A 17956-nucleotide genomic window follows, 5' to 3' on the forward strand; every position below is an offset into this window, starting at 1 on the left:
AGGCTCTTTCAGCCTATCCAGGCATCAGGCCCTGCCTTATGCTGCATCTCAGTAGTGGTTACTGGAACTGTGTGCAATTCATGACCACTCCACACATTTTGCATACTTCTGAAACTATAATGCCAACTGTGCAAGACATAGTTATATTCTTAATTCAGGGATGAAATAAATTATAACCTTAAAATTCAAGTTCCTTCTCTAGTCAATGTATTCCAAAAGAATTTGCATTTCTATGATAGTCATTCCTTTCCATTTTTTTAATGTAAAGTTCGGCCATCTTCCTTAAGAATGCTAATGTGCTGACAATAGCAACTTCAGTAACCTAAAACAAGTTACAGTGCCTGTAATTTTAACATGCTTGAGGTTTTCTAACTTAAAATCTTAAATCTCTCAGTCCAATATCTTTAGCCAAGCACTTCAGTCCATTGCAAATTTAACCTTGATCACACTCTCTGGAACTGGGCAACAGAATGTGGCCAGCCCTTATGCCAGTAACCCTGTTCCAACAAAGTCTTCTGCAGTCATTCTATCCCCTTAGAAACCAAACCTCGAAGTTCAATACTGTCTGCACTTTGCATTCTCAAACTCTCATCAGAATAGGGCACAAAACTTGGCTTATCACTCCTGAAGGCATCTTCAGTTGCAAGCACCAAGCCAATGCCCATTCCTCTAAAACAAAAGTTTCAAAAGACCAACATCCACATGGTCAGGTTCATCTTACCCCACTCCTGGCACCAACTTCTGTAGCAGACAGCTTTAAGTTCACTGAGATAAATTTCCAGGCCAGGAACTATTATGGAGGAAGGGATATTTATTGAAGCTTACAGATCCAGGGAAGTTCCATAATGGCACAAGAAACTGGCCTGCCTTCACAGGTGCAAGCGGAGGGAGAGAGAAGCACAAGCCAAAAGCCACACAGCACAGCACACTTCAAGAACAATAGCTAGTCACACTTTGCATATCTTTAGATTGAAATCTGAAACCCACCACCACACCTGTACTATCGAACTTATCACCATACTTTTCTTTGTAACCAACACCCTTTAGGCTGGACAGTATTTCATAACCAGCTCCAGAGTACAATGTGCCTAGTCTTGAGTGATGGGCTATATCAAGTAGCTCTGCTGGCCAGAACAGGTTGCAGTACATAAGCTAAACTTGAAAGAAATGTGTGTGTGTGTGTGTGTGTGTGTGTGTGTGTGTGTGTGTGTAAAGAGAGATGTTAGATATTAAATGGGATAAAAGAGATTTATTTTAAAAATAATTATTTAAAACATAAGCTATTAGTTCATGAAATAAAAGAGAGGACACTTCATGAACAGATCTATGCACATAATGCTCTTGTGCATTAAAAATGAGGTAGATGTTCTTCATATTTTTAAAATTCATGTATCTTTACACTATCAGTAGGCATGTTTTCATGATTTTTAGGGAATCCATTTTAAATTAGATAAGAAATAAAAGATTTAAAAACTAAATCAAAATATAGAGTAATTTTTAACTATTTGAAAATGAAAAAACCTAGACATAAACTTTCATAGCTTGAAATAAATTCTAGTTTTATTAAGTCTTTAAGTAGTTGTTAATATTTACATATTAGGATGAAGAAGGCAAATACAATATAGTAAATGGTATCTACATAAACTCCAACAACAAAACTAATTGTAAACTACACTAAAACATAATTAGACTGTAGCAGATAACAGCTATTACAAATCAAAAAGGAAAATTGAACTACTCCAATAAAAAATTGTCATTTTTACCACAAAACAGTCTATTCGACAATTTGAAATAATTTAACTAATAAGAGCATATTAATTTTATATTAAGCTTGGATATGTGTTATTGTCTTTTTTCATTATAATATTCAAATTTAGTTTGAGTAAAAGGAAATCCATAGCTAGTGGGAATATATAAGAAAAACCTAAAATTTTATGTCTTCCAGATTATTTAAGTCAGAAATACAACCTCTAAAAATTTATCATAAATAAGTACAACAATGACAAAATGTATATGTATAAGATTGTTGGGCTGGAGAAATGGCTTAGTGTTTAAGGCTCTTGCCTGTGAAACCTAAGAAGTCATGTTTGATTCCCCAGGTCCCACATAGCCAGACACACAGTGATGCAAAAGCATGCAATGTCACACACATGCACAAGGGGGCACATACATCTGGAGTTAGTTCACGGTGGCTGAAGGCCCTCATGTGCCCATTCTCTCTCTCTCTCTCTCTCTCTCTCTCTCAATCCCTGTCTGCTTCTTTCTCTCTCGCTGTCTCTCTCAAAAATAAGTTTAAAAAAGTATGAAAAATTGAAATAATTTTCATTGCAGAGATATAACTGGAACAAAAGTTTTTAATGTCAAACAAATGTAGTAATAATTTCAGTAAAACCCACATGCCAGATGAAAACCTCAAGTATTGTTCCTTTCAGGTTCCATCCTTCTTTTTCAAGACTAGGTCTGGAATCATCAAATAGACTAGATTTTCTGGTCAATGAAATACCAGGGACTCTTCTGTCTCTGAATTCCCAGCCCTGAGATTACAAGTTTGCATCACTGTGCCTGGCTTTTTTATTTTAACATGAGTTCTTAGGATCAAATTAAGTCCTCATGCTTGCAAAGCAACCAACTTAGTTGTCTTCACATTTCCCTCCTAAGTTCCAATACTTCCATATAATAAGATCTTTTGTAACATATTTAATAAATATAGTATCTAGGTTTTCTTTTTCTGGTTTCCTAAGTGTTTTTCATGAGCTACCCCCTTTAATTCTATCAAAATTCTATGAAGTGTTACCTTCCATGAGGAAATTGGTGTAAAGAAGTAAATTTGACTATCTTAATTCACATGTGGCAGAATGCATACAAAGTCTAGCACTGTGTCACCAAAGCCTTGCTCTAACCACTCTGCCTGGCACCCCTGGTACAATAGAAAGTATTTAATAGAATAGGTAGGGAGAGCATTTTACTAGCTTCACAACAGTCTCTGCATGGGTATGCCATGTGTGTGAGGATAAATAAATCATATTCAGACATCAACTGCAGCTATCGGTTTACATCAAAAATCCAGGAGAGGGCTGGAGAGATGGTTTAGTGGTTAAGGCACTTGCTGCAAATCCTAAGGACCCATGTTCTACTTTCCAGATCCCAAGTAGGCCAGACATACAAAGGTGAGGCAATCACAAGGTTGCACCAGCCCACTAGGTGGCGCAAACCTCTGGCGTTCAATTGCAGTGGCTGAGGCCCTGTGTGCCAATTCTCTCTTTCTCTCTAAAAAACAGAAAAAAAATATCCAAGATATTTCATTCCCTTGACTCCAACCCAGCTTGGCTAACAGCAAATCCAGTTATCTTCATCTTCAAGATGTACTAAGTCATTAACGCCCACCATTGCTCCCACCTAGAAGTTGACTCTTGCATTGAAATGAATAGCCACAACACCTCCCTGCCTGGTCTTACTGCCCTCCTCTTTTGCCTCTATGATCCCATCCACATAAAATCCTTCTACACACATCTTTGAGTATATTTTTAATGTAATTTGAGGCCATATTTTAAATCCACTTCATCCAAACTTGGAGTCTTCATCCAAATTATTTTGCATCACATGTAAAGTACCAGCAGATTCAAACCACTTCCTATTTTCTGACATAATGTAATATTATTCTAATTTTTTTTTTCCTGTTTTCTAGCCATACTGGCCTTCTATGCACACCTTAAATATCTAATCCAACATCCTTCCCACTTAGTGGCTTCGTCGTAACCATCCTTTCTTTCTCTAACCAGATGAGTCCAACCTTATTACGTTATGGTAAAATATTGTCAATCAACCAGTTTGAACTCAATTGAGTTAGAGCAAAAAAAAAAAATCATGTTTCAGGTAAGTTTATGATTTTGTGTTATATCACATTCATGGCTATCCTTGCAAAGTTCTTAACTTAATTAATTTAAAATACACACCAATATTCTTTATCCCTTCACATCATTTTATTCTAGTCACAGATATGGAAGTACATGAGCGCAGAGGAGGGAGTGTCCCTCTCCGTCCTTGTGCTGGACTTCTGGGATGCTTGGAAGACTTTCCTGGCATAGGTGGACAGGTGTGCGTTCCATGGAGATAACTCCAGGAGCTGTAGTGATGACAACTCTCTCCAAGGCCTCCAGAGATTGTGATCATCCTTTGAAGCTAAAGGGTCACTATCACAGACCCTGAGCTACTTTGCTAAAACTGTTGCTTGAGAGTTTGCTGGATTTGTTTGTATTCTTATCATCCCCCTAGCCTTTAAAAGATAAACGTGGTTGGACAATCTAGACAGAAATTTATATTCTATTTTAGTAATTTTTTTTATTTTATTTGCAAACAGAGAGAGAATGGGTAAACCAGGACCTGTAGCTTCTGCAAACAAACTCCAGATGTCTGTGCCAATTTGTATGTCTGGCTTTTGTGTGCACTGGGGAATCAAACCTGGGTCGTTGGACTTTGCAAACAAGTACCTTAACCACTAAGATATCCCTCTAGCCCCTATATTCTATTTTGTAAACAAAAGTTTTACTTTTCTCATCTTGTCTTTACTTCCCTAAGGACTTCCTCAGGATCTGATATATTTAAAACTCCTAGGGACAATTTGTTGAACTTCACAAAAAGCATGAGACAATTTAAAGAGGACCACCCCACAGAATTGGTGTGATTACAGTGAGAGAGCCCCAGGAGAAATATGATACTGAACAGCACTAAAGTGGTGTTTCTCAGCGGAAATACTCCTTTTCCATGCCAAAGCTTGGAGATAGGAAAGTATATATCAACTGCCATTGATAAACCCAGTTCCCATAAACTGCTTTTCTTCTCTTTTTTCTAATAGTTTTAAAAAACTTTTAAAAAATAATATTTATTTATGTATTCATTTATTTGAGAGCAAGTGAGCGAGTGAGTAAGGGCATACCAGGGCTTCTTGCTGCAGCAAACTAACTCCAGATGAATGTGCCAATTTGTCTGGCTGTAGGTAGGTAATGGGGACTTGCACTGGCATTGACAAGTTTTGCAAGTTTTTAACCACTGAGTCATCTCCCTAGCCAGAATAAAAGTTTGTTTAATATCTTATTTGTTTGTTTATTTATTTATGTTAGAGGAGAGAGAGAAAGAATTGATACACCAGGGCCTCTAGCCACCACAAATTAACTCCAGATGTCTGTGTCAACTTGTTCATCTGGTTTTTGTGGGTACTGGGGGTATTGAACCTGGGCCCTTTGGCCTTGCTGGCAAGTGCCTTAACTGCTAAGCCATCAGTACAGTCCCCAGAAAAGTTTTATTGGCAAATTTAATACATGTATACAGTACATGTGTTTTGATAATATCTTTTAAAGTTACTTTATCCTCCTTTCCCATCTCCTTTCAGTGATCACATTTTTGTTCATTAGTTGTTTGTTTCTTTCAACTTGGCATACAGAGACTTAAGTATGGGGTTTTGAATCAGGTGTCACCCAAAAACTAATGTGTTCTGAATGTTTGCTCCCCAACTGGTGGCAGTTTGGGAGGCAAAGCCTTGTTGAAGGGAGTATGTAATCAGGGGAAGGCTTAGGGGTCTTATAGGTAGCTCCCTCTTGTGAGAACTTGCTCACTCTTATGTTGCTCTTTTCCCCCTGATGTTGACAAGGAGGGGATGTTCAGTCCAGCCTCTGTTCATGCTCTGCCTTCCCCTAACATGATAAAGCTCCCCCTAGAGACTGTAAGCCAAAATTAAAAACATTCCTCCCCATTGGTTGAAGATGCTGTGCCTAGTTTTGGTATTTGGAGGATACTAGCTTCATAGAAATAGTTGGAGAGCTTTCCCTGTTCTCCAATTGTGTGGCACAGTTTGAGATAACCACGTGTAGGAAAATGAAACTCAACCCACAGATCTCGCCATGCACAAAAATCAAGTCCAAATAGATCAAAGACCTCAATATAAGACTGGAAGAAAAAAATAGCAGAAACTTTCCATGATATAGGAATGGGAAAAGACTTCCTGAACAAAACCTCAGTAGCTCAAGAACTTAAATAATCACTCAACCATTTCTCATGAAGCTGAAAATTTCTTCACAGACAAACATACAATAAGCAAAGCCAACAGATTACCCACAGAATGGGAGAAAGTTTTTGCTGGCTATACAACTGATAGAGGCCTAATTTCTAGAATCTACAAAGAACTCAAAACCTAAAACAATAAAAAGTCCAATAATCCATTCACAAAATAGGGCAGAGAACTCTACAGGGAGTTCTCAGAGAAAGAAATACAAATGGCAAGCACATACTTAAGAAAATGCTCATCATCCCTAATCATTAGGGAAATGCAAATTAAAATAGGAACCTTTATTCACTGTTAGTGGTAATGTAAGATGGTACAACCATTTTGGAAAGCAATATGGAGGCTCCTAAAAAAGCTGAATATAGAGTTACCAACAGACCTAGTTATTCTCTTACTAGGCATTTACACCAAAAGTTCCATGCCTAAGTTCAAAGAGATTTGCTCAACCATGTTTACAGCTGCTCAATTCATAATAGCTAGGAGCTGGGATCAACCCAAATGTTCAACATTAGAAAAATGGATAACCAAGATGTGGTAAAACTACATGATGGAATTCTACACAGCACTAAAGAAAAATGACACCATGATATTTGAAGAAAATGGTCAAACTTAGAACAGATAATTCTCAGTGAACTCACCCAATCACAGCAAGATAATTGTTGCATGGTCTTACTCATTTGTTGTTCCTAACCTGAATCTGCCTGAGATGCTGTCATACCTAATAAGCATTTCAATCACCGGACAATAGGGATGGTGGGGTGGGAGGGGAGGGTAAAGGCGGAGGGGGGGGGCACAAAACTGGACCCAAATGACAATGATACCATAAAATTCTATATCCTAAAAGGACAGGCTAAAAGGTTGAACCTTTTACTTAGAGGGAACACCTGAATCACGGGGCCTGGAAAGATATATTGAAAACTAACCTCAATCTTCTCCTGTTTCTCTCTCTCTCTCTCTCTTCTCTTTCTCTTTTATATTACCTATGTTGTTCTTCTGTCTTTTTCCTTGGCACTGGCCTGTAACTCCAAGTACCAGCATCCACAATAGGCTGTTGATCAGAGAGACCTACCAGGTTTCCCAAAAGAAGATCTTTGTCATAGTACTTGATGACCCACCAATGGTTAATGGTAAGACCCTGCTGCCAAAGACACCATACGCTGTTGGTATGGAAAATGGAGTGACCTGGCAAGAATCTGTAAGAGTCAGTCTCCAGACAGCTAGCTAGCTCATCTAGTGCTAGAAGGTTCTACATGAGTGACTGGGGGCAAATGACCAACAACCAAGCAACTCATGAGCTAAACTATTCAGCAGCAAACAACCTGACCTGATGCTCACACAACTGCAATAATGGCACACATCCATAGTGGGTAACCAACTGCTCTTGAATTGACTAATGGATCCACTCAGTGGCCTGGAACCCATTCCTGGAACTGGGAAATAAGTCAGAACCATACCCAAATAATGAATCTGTTCTCCATTATCAAGCTCCCACAAATCATGGGCTACGAGGGGGCTTATACCTATTAACTTTTCTCTAAGAAATAATGATTATCCCATTTATCTGGTGCTGACTTCACTCTCTGCTAGAGAATTTTCTTCTCTTTTTCACATCAGACAGAACCTAAGGAGAAAATCAGCTCATTGCACCTCACCAGGGCCCCATCTGAAACCATAGAGTAATTAGAGAAATGAGCAAGAATGCTGCTTTCTTGGTGAACCTGCACAGGGTGAACCAGCACAAGGGTGAACCAGCACAAGGGTGAAGGAGATAGACATAAAGAACACTCAACTCCTACCAAACCAGATACCCAAAGACACAGAGGATCCCAAGACGTCATTACTGACATAGACCTAAAACAAACCCAACATGGCTCAGGAAAATTTGTGGAAGAGGGAGCAGAAAGATTGTTAGAGACACATGTTGAGACATTATGTACAGAGATATTGCCTCCTCCCCATAACTGATGGCTAACCCCACAATGCATGACCCATATTCCCCAACAATGAGGATCCCTTCAGAGAGGGGAAGAGGCTAATGATGGTACCAACATGGCTGTATACACACTGTGTATATAACTAAAAAAAATAAATAAATAACATTCCTCCCATCAGTTGCTTTTGTTCTGGTGTTTTGTTACAGCAACAAGAAGGTAACTACAACACTAAGCATCATTCATTCTGGCATTTTCACATAAAATTTGATTCTCACTCCCCTCCTATCTCTAATACCCTCCTGTCTAATTCCCTTTTTCCTCTCTAATATCTTCTCTTCCCCCCCCCCACCCTTGCCCCTTATACTGATAATCTCTTTATATTTGCCTTTGGTTACCCATTCTACCTTATAGGTTTTGCCCACATTTGACTCCTATGTCAGAGAGAACATGAGGTTTTAGTATTTCTGAGTTAATTAATTCTTCCCATGTCCAGCCTCTTTCCTGAAAATTTCTTAATTTCATTTTTCTATACTAATACCAGAAGCTATTTCCTAGAAATGAAACAGTGCCATGCCACCTTGGTTTCTGTCTAGCACTAAGTCTTCCTTGTGGCTCAGCTGCCACAACAAAGAGGCCATCAGAGGAATGTCTTTTTCATAGTTTATCACTCAACTTTAGAGGAAAAAGCATTGATAACTCTCAACATCACTTTCAACTTTTACAATAAAATAGAAAAGAGGGAGACATAAATAAGTATTTTTTTTTTGAACCTTTTTATATGGTATTTCCTCTTTCTCTCCTTGAATCTGTTAGACACTTGTTTGCCCATGCCATTCCAAATCTAATTTTTGGTTATTATCATACCCATCACAATACACTTTCAGTCTAAAACATTTCATCCTTTGAGCCTAGCTGATACACTGAAGAGAATATTGCTGTGCAATATTTTTACCCACTTCCTCTGTCTTTCTCGAGCTTCAAGTATTTCAAGCTAACTGTTTTACCATTTCAATTTCCTTTTTTTTCTTTCTTATTCACTATTTTCTTGTTTTTTCTTTTCTCCTAATCTCCTGGTTAAGTTCCTAATTTAATATTTCAAGTATTCATCAAGCATTTTATTACCCTGTGTTAATTTCTCAGAGCTCCTACTTCTCTGGTGTTTTCATTTGTTGTGCTTACATGTGCATAGCATGCATGCATGATCATCTGTTTGTATATGTGTGAGCATGTGTGTATGCAAGTGTGTGTTCACACATGTGCAGATGTGTGTGAGGTCAGAGGTAGATGTCAGGTGTCTTTCTCAATCACTCTTTCCCTTATTTTTTGAGAAGGGATCTTTTATTGACCCTCAAGCTGACCTGATTAGACAGATAGAAAAGAGGATTCTCTTATGTTAGCCTCCCCAGTGCTGGGATTACAGGCATGTACATCCATACCTGATAATTAACACAAATGCTGTAATCTAGCCATTTATCTAGCCCTGTTTTGTTATTATTATTAAATACACGAAGCACCATTTTCCTGTTCCAAGCTTGTTAAATTTGCTCTTATCTCTAAGGATTCATAGTTTCATGTTGACTTATGTTTTCTTTGTTCAAGTTCCTCTTTATTTAAATTACTTTTTTAGTTCATTTTGTGACAGGCTTCCCTTAGCCTTCCTCTTCCCCTTGGAATTGTTTATTTGTTTCTTTTGATGATTTTTTAATTAGTTTGAGAATTTTTTTTCTTCTTGCTATTAAATAGTTCTTAACAGATTTAGGAGAACTCTCTACCTTAATGTCACAACTGTTTTCCTACTTATAAAGCAATTTTTTTATTGTGCATCTGCACAAAAATAGTTACTATGTAGTTATATACAGTGCTTATTTTTACTGAAGATTTTAGTGACACTTAGGCGAATTTGTGTAATATAAGATTGTATTTTATAAGCTCCATGGTATTCTAACACTGTAATGATTTGTTTCTTGCATTTATATTATTAGTCCATCTGGAATTACATTTGGTATAAAAACTGAGGCAAATGTTGCACTTCATTTTTTTTTTTTCTAAATAGTTAGCTACATTTCCGAACATAATTGTTGAGGAATTCATTGGCTTGAAATGTCATTGGTATCAGTTAGTATTATATTTGCCAGATATCTAGAGACATTAGCAAAATTATTGAACCAAGTGGATTTTCCAACTTGTTTAAGGACAGGTTTGAAAATTAATATGTCCCAGACTAGGGTGTGCAATCCCAAACTTTTTCTCATTTTCTGCTCCTAACATTGTGATTGTTATGATTGCCATATTGCATAAAGGCTGCTCATCCCCTCACCTAAAGTCAGTGCATTCAGACACAAAGGAAGATGACAGAGGGGTAGGAAGAGGAAGAGAAGGAACTGGTGAGGAAGAGGAAAATATGGTTGTGGTGGTGGGTTATGAAAATGAATACACAGTGCCGTGAATAGAAAGAACCAAGTCCTCAGTAGATATCTACTTATATCTTCTTGGTCAGACTGTGTTTCTTGGGCAATACTTACAATGAGTAATGTAAGTTAGTAAATGGACATGTTTGCAATTTAATATTTAAATATAGACATAATGCTGACCTAATAAAATCAAGCTTCTATTAGTAAAAGAGAAAAGGAGAGTGGATTTTTGAATAGTACCTGCACACTTGATAGATGACGTATGCATTTAACTGTACATGAATCAATAATTAATATTTATCAATAAAACTGTTGGAGCATCTGAGAGCCATTTATGTGTACTAAAAGTAAATTAACTATCAATTCCAGGGAAAACAAAGGACTGTGTAAAAGCTCATGCCATCATAATCTATGTTTTGTCCCAATAATAAAAATGTCTTTGTAGTCATCATCTAAACAATGGACTTTTTCTCACTTCAGAATTAAGCTTTCAAGTACAGCCTTTAAAAGATCCATTTTCCCAATTCCATTAATCCCCTAAACTCCAGGTTACAATGCATCAAGAGCTTATTGGAGGAAACAAATCATGAGAGAATAATAGCACAGGCACGTCAGATTCAAGTAGACATCACAATTAGGACAGATCTCCTGTAACTTTACCATACAAACTCTATAAGTGATTGCTTGACATGTGCTGGAACACAACCACTGAGGTGCTCACTTCTCTTGATGATCTATTCATTTCCTAGACAGCTCTAACCACTACTGATAATGCTTATAATCAGGTTAATATTAATGTGCTTTGATATAATCATGGTTTTCATGATTTTCTACTAGTTAAAGTATCATAGAACATAGCTCATTCCTCTTTCACAGAGGAATAATCATCAGCCTCTGAACACTGTTGTCAACCTACACACTGAACTCCTTATGTTATTTTTTTCCAGGCCTTCTGATCATTTTTAAATGATATAGTTTTATATTCTAGTGATATTTTGGATATCTTATTTTGAATGTACCAAATCCGGTTACTGTCTTTCTTAACATGTGGCAACACAGAAGAGCATGATTGCCAGATGGAGTAGGGAAAATGTGAAGATCAGTGCTTCTGAGTTTCATATTAGGAGGCTGTGTAATATGATTAAGTTCCCTTTTGGATCCATTCGTGAGCCTTTTTTGTCCAGACATAAGATTGTTGGTCTTTATAAGCCTTTAATGGGAATTCTACATTCTATCCTCTAGAGCAGGGCACCTTTACCAAACACATGTCTCCATCCACTACCCACAATACTTAGAAAAGGGTCAAGGTCTAGGCATAGTTAGGGACACAGGCCTCTGTTCACCATCCTCTCTTTTGGGAATCAAAGAAGAATTATAAACCAAGATACTTTTCAATCATCCTGCGTATCAAATACCTCTGGGACAAAATCACTATCCCACACCCTATCTGAGTCACAAGGAGAAGATGTCCTAGTTTTCTGGATTCAAACAGCCAAAAGCTGTTCTGATCTGCAATTGCTGTTATTCTTTTTCTTCGTGTCTACTCATTTCGCTTCTTTATACTCATTTAGAACACACTAATGGAAGTAGCCTGCCACGTGGCTTTCTTTTCTGCCACTCTCTCTCTCAGGAAATGTGATTAAAAAACTTGGAGTGGGCTGTTTCATGCACAAATATTCAGACAGTCTCTTAGCAGTAAATGGCTGTCGCTTCTATTATCTGTCTGGCTCTGAGTTCTATTATCTGTTGTGAATTGGTTCAGGGCTCTGTAAAACAGTTTTTAGGCAGCCTCATTACTCCCTTCCACACCTTCTGCTCCATCTGAGAATGCTTCTACTGTGATTGCTGGGTAATGTTTCCCATTAGACAAGGCACATAAAAGAATCAAGCTATGACTAATTCACTTGATGGCTATGTGCCCTGTGTCACGCTCATTAACACATCTCCACTCCGTTATTAAAAAGAATCACAGAGCAGATCTCAGCAGGCTCACATTCATACCGTAGGCTTCCTTAATTTTCTATGTGAGCCACATTTTTATTACCAAGCACTCTTTCCTTCTACCCCAGGCCTATTCGACTCAACAACCCTTGGCAAGACTTGTATTTGATAGATGCTTAGGAGAGTCTGTTGCTGAGAGGCCTTTAAATTCTATAAATGAAGGCTTATGTCACTTGAAGCATCATCAGCCAATCAATTTTCAGCTGAAGTGTTGTCTAAAAGAACTTCACAGGACAAAGCAATCATACCATCTTAAAATATTTACTTAATATATTAATTTACACCTAGCCATTCCATTGCCATTATTTCACTTGAGGTAGCAACTGTGAGTGGTGGGCCTCACAAACAGTATGTAACTGTTAGTTTCAACACTAAGTTTCTAACTCAGAGATGATACCCTACCACATAGCTTACCTACATTGTTGGGCAAAACATATTTGTGGTTCTCAAGCTTAATGACCAAAGTAATAGTGAAGACAGATGGAGGGGGTGGATATTTTTCTTACAAAGACAGCCCAATTAGCTACCTTATCTTTATTTCCAACTGAGTAGTTCTGAAGCCTAAGACTCTGGAGTGCTTATGCTGTTACATATCAATACCTACATAACTGCTACTTCTACTTGAAGGTGTATGCTTATTCACTTCATAACGTTAGGCATGGCTATTTGGAATCATTGAACTTCAGGTACATGACTCCCATTTTGCTCTTCTGTCACCATAGAGAAAGTATGTATATATCTGGAGACACCATATCTAAGCTAAAATATTGAATCAGTACATGGGGTACAATTGCCCCATAGAGAGTCCTAAAGTTTTTGAAAATGTTTTCATTTACTTATTTGCAAGCAGGGAGCTATCAAAGCTGGGCTTCCAGGATTTGTAAGCAAGTGCCTTGAGCTGCTTCATCATCTCCCTAACCCAGAAAATCTCACATTTTTAGTACAATTAGATAAAATTTTACTATGAAAAAAACAATACTAAAGTTAATCTTTTCTGACTGATGTAGTTAGTCTTTATTTGTTCTACACATATCACAAATTTGAAAAACTTTAGAGATGAAAGATAGGTGCTAAATTTAAGATCAAAAGTTCAAGTCCACTCAAAGAAATGAATTCTGCCATGTGCCCTGTAGTGGTTGACAACATCAAGGAAATCCACATGGGGAGGCTGGTCTTCCACACTGCATTAGTCAGGGATCCTGGTAGTATGGAGTGTAAGAAATGCAGAAAGAGAGGGTCATTGAATGTGCAATGTGGTCTTGTGTTTTGAAGGTGGCCATGGGCAGTGTGTAACAGGTTTGCTGGATGCTTGCACGGAAACCCCATGGAGCTATGAGGATGGACCGTGGGTTGCAGTGGAGAGCTAGTAGAGATATCAGGGCCAAAAGATGGCTGCTAAAGAGAGCTGCCAGTCCCACATGAAGTTTTCCAGGACTGTGAGTAGCCTAGCTGGAGGGGTAGAATTGGAACTCTGGAGACTTGTTGCTGGTTAGAATTTTAGGGCTTGGAGGTTTGTCACTGGCTAGAGTTGTTGGACTTGGAGCTACAGAGTTTGATGTTTGTCTTGGTAGTTTTAAATCTTGTATTGGTTGAATATTTATTTCCTATGCCTAATGCCATCTTTTGCAGTGTGAATGTATATTCTGTGCCATTATAGGTTTTGGGGGGATTTTTTTGGCATTATGGCTCCATCAAAAGATCTCAGACTATGGGACTGTTTGAACATCATTAGGATTGATGAAAACTATGGGAACTTTTAAAGAAGGACTGTATATATTGCATTTTATACCATGTATGGTTATCAGATTATGGGGGCCATGGACAGAATGTGGTGGTTTGACTCAGGTGTCCCCATAAACATAGATGTTTATAATGCTAGGTTCCCAGCTGATGGAGATTTGGGAATTAATGCTTCCTGGAGGCAGTGTATTGTGGGGGGCAAGCTTATGGGTGTTATAGCCAGTTTTCCCTTGCCAGTGTTTGACATATTCTCTGGCTGTTATTGTCCATCTGATGTTGGCCAGGGGGGTGATGTCCACCCTCTGCTCATGCCATCATTTTTACCAGCCACTGTGGAGCTTCCCCTTGAGCATGTAAGCCAAAATAAACCTCTTTTTCCCACAAGCTGCTTTTGGCTGGGTGATTTCTACCAGCAAAGAGAACCTGACTGTAACAGTAAATGGTACCAAGGAGTGGGATTGCTGCTAGATACCTGGCTGTGTGGCTTTGGCCTTTTGGAGCTGATTTTCAATAGGAATGTGGTAGAATTTGAAACCTTAGCCTAAAAGATGTCTTGCAGTGCTGTAAGTGCAGCTTGATGGACTATTCTGGTCAGAGTTGAAAGACCAGAATACAATAAGAACTATGGACTGTGAGGTTTGGCTTATGAGGGCGAAAAAGAGCTTTGCTTGGACTGGGCTAGCAGTTTTGTGTGAGGCTTGCTGTTATGCCCAGGTCCTGAGAAGTTGTGCAGGTTGCTTTGCATAGAAATGAACTGGTGTGAGCAAAGGGATACGGCACAAAAATAATGAAATCTTTGGGCCTAAACTTCTGCCCATTCACCTGCAAATTGTTTGAGACATTACAACTTTTGGAATTGGGCCTGCACTAGAGCAAGGGGAAGAATTGCACTGAAGACCTAGAGGCTTCCTGAGGTACCACTGGTCTTCAGTTCATGCTGCAAGGCAACAAGCAATTTGGAAGCCAAGTGAAAGGAAGGAAGGGGCTATTTTCACCCAGAGCTTCTTCACATAAAGTTCCCCTCTGGGAGAAGCTGCCTGCTCTCAGGGAAGGGCTCACTCTGAGGAAAGGACTTCTGCCTTCAGTTAATCCTTCCTGGAAGCAACCTCAGAGATCCACCTAAAAGGGATTTCTGTGGATTACTAAACAGATCAAGTTGACAACACCTTAACCATCACACACACCTACTACAAAAAAAAAAAAAAAAAAAAAAAAAAAAAGATACATTTGTCTTACTCCTCAAATAGACCTCATATCATGGGAAGTCTACCTGATAGAACCTTCACCATTGCCCATAGTGCTGGGACCACTACTATTACCAGCACAGACCAGTAGGAGAAATCAAGACCACATACTCATTAGTAACATAAAACTCTTGCCTCTCCTACACAAGCAAGCTTCAGTATAACAATACAAAGCCCTGAAGAAGAGTCTATCCTTTTGTGTTGTGATGGAAGCCAATCTTGAAACAAAACAGTGCACCCCTTTTCCCATATAAAGGTTATCACCTAAAAAGAAGTTAAGGGCTGGAGAGATGGCTTAATGGTTAAGCACTTGCCTGTGATGCTTAAAGACCCCAGTTCGGGGCTAGAGAGATGGCTTAGCGGCTAAGTGCTTGCCTGTGAAGCCTAAGGACCCTTGTTCGAGGCTCGATTCCCCAGGACCCACGTTAGCCAGATGCACAAGGGAGCGCACGCATCTGGAGTTCGTTTGCAGTGGCTAGGAGCCCTGGCGTGCCCATTCTCTCTCTCTACCTATCTCCCTCTCTCTCTCTCTCTCTTTCTCTCTCTCACCCTCAATAAATAAAAATGAACAAAAAAATTTAAAAAAAAAGACCCCAGTTCGAGGCTTGATTCCCCAGGACCCACGGTAGCCAGATGTACAAGGGAGCACATGCATCTGGAGTTCATTTGCAGTGGCTAGAGGCCCTGAAGCACCCATTCTCTCTCTCTCTCTCTATCTGTCTCTTTCTCTCTCTGTCTGTTGCTCTCAAATAAATAAATAAATAATATTTTTTTAAAAAGAAGTTAAAATACAGCCTCTCATTAATACACAAAATGGTCAGATCTTGAACTAATTATAAAGGGACAATTAATAAATTTCCACACCAGATTGATAATGATGTTAGATGGCTGTGATGCAAGCATCATAAAGGGGCTTTAGTGAACCCTTATGGACACCTTTGAAGAAAATGAAAAATGATAAAATCCCAGCATAAAAATAAAAGTCTCAAAAAGAAATTCAAAGCATTTTTAAATAACAAAATGGAACTGTTATGATGTAAAATGAAATAGCCAAGATGAAAATCACAGTAATGAGGTCAATAGCACAATAGAAGAGACATAAAAATTAATGAACTACAGGTCTGTATAAATTACCCAATCTGTCAATCCTGTGACTGAAGACAGAACACATTTTAGCTGCTGGACATAGAGAAATCAAACTAGAAGTAAGCTGGAAGCTTTTAACCCTACTGGCTAGCGTCCCTGGTACCAAAAGGTGCTTTATACAGAATTGGTAGATGAGAAAAGTCATCAACATTACTACCAATCTGCGCGTCCTGTGTGCTGCAGTATTGACTCACAGGTAAAATGTGTCCACTGTGCAATAGTGGAAAGAATCATTTGGTCGTAACCAACTACTTCTAACTGGATTTGAGCCCAACTCTGCAGTACGGAATTGTACAGCAAACCTGGTCAAAAGCCTATGATTGTTGAGGTCCTAGGGAGGAAGCTACTACTATTGTTTTGGTAAACTGGCATGCTGTGCACATCAAAGTGACTTTTAAATATTTTTATGTATGCTCATACATTACTGCTTCTCTCAGTTTGGTCAGTGAAACCTCTTTTGGCAGTGGGCAGGGGTTACTGTAGATACTTTTAACTGTCCAGGTGCTGAGAATAAGTGACTATGAAGTGTTCCTCACTGAATGGGACTTCTGTGTCATCCCACTAAGGCTCAGGAGATGTCAACAGAGGAGAAAGCAGAAAGAATATAGGATGGGGAAGAGTGGTATGGTCTTTCACACATGGTACGGCTGCCGCACCCATGACCGCACAGAAGCAGTGATTAACCAGGACAGATGTGCACAAGAGTAGGAATGTCATCAACCATCACGGGTGGGGAAAGGGTATCAAGTTCCGTTATGTCCAAGTATGAAAACAATCAGTTAAAAAATAAAATTAAATAAAAAACTACCATAACAGAAAATGGATAAATAACTTAATGTGAGCTTTAAGACTATAAAGTCTGTACAAATTAGATGGATTAGTCTTGAGTATCTTGGGACAGGCAAGATTTCTTAGAATTGATACTGAAGGAATGAGCCATGCAATGATACAAGTGATGAGGTGGATCTCATCAAAGCACAGATTTACTCACAGAAGACCCTATGGAGGGGAGGGCTGAACACTCCGCCATCTGAGAAAATATTTTTAAACTCTCACCAATCCACTGAAAATAAACAAATTCATGGAGAGCTCATTAGACATTAGAAAAATGAATTAGTACCATAATGAGATTCACTATATACCTACAAGAAAGCTAAAATATCAAATATTACTAAACAAAGAGATATTAAATCATCCATATGTTGCTCTGGGAATGTGTGAATCAGTGCAGCCATTCTGGAAAACAGTTTAAACTACTAAAGAAATTGAACATATATCGACTCGAAGACCCAACAATTGCTCTCCTGGGCATTTATTCCAAAGAAGTAAAGGCTTGAATTAATTAAAAAAAAAAAAACCTGCCTCTAAATGTTTCTGACACTATATTAGTTTGCTAGTAATGCATTTTACAAAGTACCACGAACT

General features: G+C 38.5%; 1 protein-coding gene and 1 pseudogene across 1 annotated transcript in view; one reads left to right on the forward strand and one right to left on the reverse strand.

Annotated features, from left to right (window-relative positions):
• Positions 1-17956, reverse strand: part of Tprg1 (tumor protein p63 regulated 1) — a 434873-nt gene that overhangs the window by 341908 nt on the left and 75009 nt on the right. The gene's annotated exons all lie outside the window — the stretch shown is intronic.
• LOC101598762 overlaps positions 1-17956 on the forward strand; it is a 65373-nt pseudogene that overhangs the window by 44732 nt on the left and 2685 nt on the right.

Source organism: Jaculus jaculus, chromosome 5 (assembly GCF_020740685.1).
Source record: "Jaculus jaculus isolate mJacJac1 chromosome 5, mJacJac1.mat.Y.cur, whole genome shotgun sequence".
NCBI classification, from domain to species: Eukaryota; Metazoa; Chordata; class Mammalia; order Rodentia; family Dipodidae; genus Jaculus; species Jaculus jaculus.